Source organism: Lolium rigidum, chromosome 4 (genome assembly GCF_022539505.1).
Source record: "Lolium rigidum isolate FL_2022 chromosome 4, APGP_CSIRO_Lrig_0.1, whole genome shotgun sequence".
Taxonomy (NCBI): Eukaryota; Viridiplantae; Streptophyta; class Magnoliopsida; order Poales; family Poaceae; genus Lolium; species Lolium rigidum.
Window position 1 is genome coordinate 6,611,417 of NC_061511.1, and position 5,606 is coordinate 6,617,022.

Consider the following 5,606-nt stretch of genomic DNA (forward strand, 5'->3'; position numbering starts at 1 on the left):
AATTTAACTTCTTAAAACCTTCATAACTTTTGAATACCAATTCAAATGGAGAAACTTATAACATGAAAAGTGCCCAGAAATGTTTGAATATTTTAAATACATAAATCCAGTTCACTATTTCAGATAATTAAAATTTACAAACAAATAAATTACTTCTATTTATAATGTAAACTTTGGAAATTCATAACTTCTATTCTATAACTCCAAATAATATAAATAATATGTCTAAATTTATTAGAAAAATCCAAGGAATCCATTTCTAACATAGATACTCTGCATAGAAAGTGGTAGTTCTATTCTATATACTTTGCTCGCGCGGGTACCTGACCAGCCCCATGACCACGAACAAGGGAAGCGCAACGGGCAACCAACGGAGTTGGCGCGGCGGCCTGCGCTGATCGAGGAAGATTACCTGGTCGGGCGGTGGCGCGGCGGCCCGCCCCGGCGAGGGCGGTTGTGTGTTGCCCGGATCTTCCAGCAATAATGCTCGTCCACTTGTCATTCACAGGGAACCGCAATTGCGACAGAGACCGACGTACTTCAGGTAACTAACGTGTAGCAAAGACGCAGGCGCACGAGAAGCAGAATCTGAGGTTATGGATGTTAGAAATAGATTACTTGAATTTTTCTAATAAATTTAGACATATTATTCATATTATTTGAAGTTATAGAATTGAAGTTATGAATTTTCAAAGTTTACATTATGAATAGAAGTAATTTATTTGTTTGTAAATTTTAATTATCTAAAATAGTGAATTGAATTTATATATTTGAAATATTCAAACATTTCTAAGCACTTTTCATGTTATAATTTTTTCCATCTGAATTGGTATTTAAAAGTTATGAAGGTTTTAAAAAGTTTAAATTTGAAATATTCAAACATTTCTGAGCACTTTTCATGTTGTAAGTTTTTTCATTTGAATCAGTATTCAAAAGTTATGATGGTTTCAAAAAGTTTATATTTGAAATATTTAAACATTTCTGAGCACTTTTCGTATTAAAAGTTTTTGATTTGAATTAGTATTTAAAAGATATGAAGGTTTGAAAAATAAATATGTGATTATTTGAAAACTGCGAGACACGAGGGACCCCTGCGTAATTTGCCTTCAAAACTTAAGGACCTATCTACAAAACGACAGACTCTAGAGTGCCACGTCATGCCTGCCAGTGGGTCATCGTTGTCGGAACGGCAATCAATTCGTGTTCAATTCAGGATTAGTGCTATGTGAGACAACCTCTGTCAAATGTGGTAGTTCTATGCGATTAGAATAAAGAGTAGTAGTCTTCCAAAATTTTGCATAGAAAGTAGTAGTTTTATGCTATATACTCTCTTGTACATGAAACCAGGTTGACCGCTAATTCACCGGGAATTAGCCGCGTCGGTATAGTATGTATATGCATGCAACTATACGTAAGGAGGCACGGTCGCATGGATAGCATACTCCGTCAGTTTTGTCAGCAAACGATCCATCCACAGCGAAACTTTCTTGTAGCTAACTGCAGAACGAGTCTATGCATAAATAGTGTATTCTCGGCGGCATTCGCCGGCCAGACGATTTATCATGACAAGCTGTGTGCATCCGCTCTAGCTATAAATCCGTTCTTGGGCTAGAGGCTTTTCATGCATCGGATTTGTCTTCCTTGTGGCTTGTGCTCGAGTCATCGTCTGTTGAATTGAAGTGGAGTAGCACGGCCGTCATGAGCTATCATCGGAAGAAGACATCATGGCCGGAGTTGCTGGGCGTGCCAGTGGAGGCGGTGGTGACGACGGTCCAGAGCGAGAGGCCCGACATCACGGTGGAGGCGATCGCGGCGGGCGCAAAAAAGATCCCGCCGGGGTTCCTCTCGACGCGCGTGTGCGCCTTCTTCGACCCGCAGGACGAGCTCAAACGCGTCATTGCTGTTCCAAGAGTCGGGTAGCTGCATTGCATTGCTAGGCCATGGATGCATTTATGCAGCTGACTGTATCGTTTTTGTCATGATGTACTTTCAACTTTGGAATAAGTGGTCACTGCTCACTACGCACGAAAACAAATTCGAGAATTAGGAGAAAGTGCATCGCCAGGTTGGGAGCAAGTTCGCCTCCCAGAATGCCATATGTCGCTTTGATGATGCCGGTTCAGAATTCAGGCGAGCCATGGCGCTTTGCTGACACCCAAAAAGCACAGCTGCACACGGCAATCAGATGCATGTTTTGGCTTTGAGCTAACAAGAAACTCACTCTAGCTGCAACTGAAAGTAACCCGATGGGAGGCGTTAATCCCGGAGAGGGCTTATTACGACCCTTATATATGCGTTTGTATAAATACACCAGGAATGACCGCATGAGCCCTTTTACCATAGCCTGCATATCGGTTTCCTCCTCTTCTTCTTCCCGTCAGGTTTGCACCGGGCATGCGCTTTATATATAGTGTCGGTATTTCTTTTTTGTTTCATACAGTTAACAATTTGCGTCAGTTACTTACTAATGCAACTCTGCCGATTTCTCCAGTGCTAGTCGATCCAATTCGCTAATTCTTCCTATAAATGTTACAACACTACTCGGCCAACCAGGCCATCTGAGAGGGGCAAATGAATCCTGATCGCTGGTTTCACCTTGCACAGTGATTTTCCTCTCCCACTTTCTACCTCAGCCGTTAGATATGGTAGTTTCTTTTTTCACCCGCTGCTTCTCTGCGTGGCTCGATGACAGCTGGGACCGAACATCGTGCGGGTCCAGCGAACAGGGACAACAATGTGGTTCGTTTTGTGTCACCTTGCTTGGGCTTGCGGGGGAAAACCTAGATCGCGCACCCGAGCCACTTCCCAATCCGCCTCCTCTCTCCCCACTCCAGCGATACGAGGCAGTGCAGAGGAGGCGGGCTCGAATCCATCCAGAAGAGGTGGAGGATCCTCCGGTTTTCGAGCTCAGCGGCGCGGAGGGTGAGCGGCGGGCGAGAGAGGCGTCCCGGAGGAGGCCGGCGTCGCGGCCGCCGAGGGGATTGAGGCGACGGCCCGCCGGCTCAGAGGTCGAGCTCGTGCCGTCTCGCCCTCCCGGCCGCGTATGCGGGTACAACGGCGGCGGCTGCCTCGGGAGAGGAGGATGCGGCGGCGGTCCTTGGTGCGGGAGGGGCTCGAGGAGCTCGACCACCACCAGCGCGTCCCCTGCTCCATGGCGACCGGCAGAAGTGGCGCTCGCCCGCAGGTATGCCCTCGTGGTCTCTCCCTCCCCGTATTTGCTCTCTTTCTCTCTCCTGTCTCTCACCTCCTCTGCCTCCTCCCTCTACATCTTCCTCCAGCACGGCAATGGAAGAGGATTGGGGACGAGCTGAGGGCAGCGACGACCTCCTCATCCAGCCTGGTCCCGGCCTTGAGCACGGCAGCGACCACCCCGTCCTTCCCCGTCTCCTCCTCGATCTGCCTGCTCCACCTGCAGGTCCCTCTCTCTCTCTCTCTCTCTCTCTCTCTCTCTCTCTCTCTCTCTCTCTTCTCTCTCTCTCTCTCTCTCTCTCTCTTGATTTTTGGCCATCTGTTTGATGAAATGACTGAAGCAAGGAACATTTGCAGACCATTCTTATTAGATGTGATGGAACAAGTGATGGACCTGAAAAAGAGATGATCAACTAGCCAGCAGCTATGATTGAGAAGAAGTGGTGGCGTGTGAACAAAGATGGCTGTGACTGTGAGCACAGCTTGGTATGTAGTGGCTTCTTTTTTTCAAGTACCCTCAGTATTTATAGATTCAACAACGGTATGTCATATATTTCAGCTTCCATTGGACCAAGGTGGTGGTGAAGGAAAGGCTTTGTACATTGACGCACATGGGACATTCAGACCACAGAGGCTCCTCCAGATAGCTAACAGGTGACTCATTGATTGCATTGGGAACTTATTGCAAGGGCTTTGGTTCAGCAATGCTCGAGCTTTATTTAGCTGCGTGGCACATATGTTTGTTCATTTTGCTTTTTGACATGATTTGAGCAGCAAATAGTAGATGGGTCTTCCTTTTCTTGCAGAGAGTAGAACATGATACTATGAGTTCATAATTTGGCTTTGCAATAACACTTGAGTAGGGTAAAGACAATGTAGCTACCAGCGGTAGGGTCAGCAAACTCTGACCTTTTCTTTTGTTTTTGTTAGTTGCAAGGTTTTGACCTTACTCACAGCAGAATTAGGACTTCTTAAAATGATCTTGATGTATTGCAGTTAGTTTGAGGTTAGTCTTAGCTATTTTGCCTTCTCAAATTGTTAATTGTGATGTGTTATCTGCATAACCTACTATTTTACTATTTTTAAAAGCATGACTTGTTATTTTACAGGTACCCGCGCTGATCTATTTTAACCAGTACGACAATGCAATGATATAATGCATAAAGTGTGCACCTTGTGATCTCGGATCATTCTGAAGCTATTGTTAAAGATCATGCTAACAAGTGGAATGATTTTTTCCTTTTGTTTTGTTTGTCCGTGCCATCATGCTTAAAGTGGTTATCTGAAGGTATGGTCCCTTCCACTGAATTTCGGAGGGCTAATCTCATAAATAGGTGTTTTTATCTGTTTCTTAGGTGGCTCACTTTCTGGGATTTATCCATCTAATTAATAAACTTTTAAATCTTTTTTTAGTTCAGGTGGACATAAAGCCATGTGAGGTATCAAGTTATGTTGTTTGCTTCTCATACCTGTGGAGTTGCTTTAAAAGGTAAATCCTTTTTCCCAGCCATGCATGCCTCTAGAACTTAAAAGAATCATGACCGTTTCTTGATTCCTTGGTAGTAATAAATAACTTTGATGGGTGGTTTAGTATTTCAAGATTCTCTATCGGCATAAGCGGGCTGCATATGCACGAGTCTTTGTGCAACTGAATTATTTTTCCTCGGTACCAACGATATCGATTGGATTTATTGTCAATAAGCATCAATGACAATATCAGCACCATGAAGAGCTGATGTTGGAGAGCTTGTTTGAGACTGAGAAGTGGGAACTTGACCGCGACACGTCCACTGCTCCGTCATCAACAACAAACTCACTGATAACTTCATAAGGCAGGCTGCCATATCTTCTCCTTCCTTTCCAGCGTTGCCATCACCGTGCAGCCCGATGCAGGTATTTCTCTTTCTTTATCCCCACTCACAAATCTTTCTCTCTCTATATTCTACGTGTATAGATTTCTTTAAGATTTGCCTCTTGTTGTTGGTTTTTGTTCAGATAGAAGGGCCAACTTGGGAGAATCGATTTGGTGAACATGAAGGTATGATCAGCTAGGCCTAAAACACTCCTACTTGCTAATTGTATGCATTTTTGTTCATCTCGATTAAGCCTTGCCCACCTCATTTGTAGAGGTATGTGTAGGTTGTATTTCTCGATTAATCACTTTAGTTGCTGTTGTTGACGATGCTGCTTCCCTTAGTTTCTCCACCTTTTTTCTTAATGTTTCTTGAGTATTTGGTTAAATTCTGATAGGATTGAACTATATGTTATTTCTTTGATGCTCATGAATTGCTTGCAGGTAGATTGTAGATACCAATAGAAAACAGTTTCTTCACACCAGGTTAACCATTGGTAATGCGTGTACAAGCAAGAGAGCGTGCTTGCGCGACGGCTCCGGTGATTCTGCCTGCCAAGCCGCT

General features: G+C 44.3%; 1 long non-coding RNA gene across 1 annotated transcript; it reads left to right on the forward strand.

Moving 5' to 3' along the window:
• The first annotated feature begins 3,292 nt into the window (after positions 1 to 3,292).
• LOC124707830 lies at positions 3,293 to 3,849 on the forward strand. Its single transcript, XR_007005004.1, has 3 exons — positions 3,293 to 3,415; positions 3,547 to 3,675; positions 3,749 to 3,849. It is a non-coding gene; the product is annotated as an uncharacterized LOC124707830 (long non-coding RNA).
• The last annotated feature ends 1,757 nt before the right edge of the window (positions 3,850 to 5,606 follow it).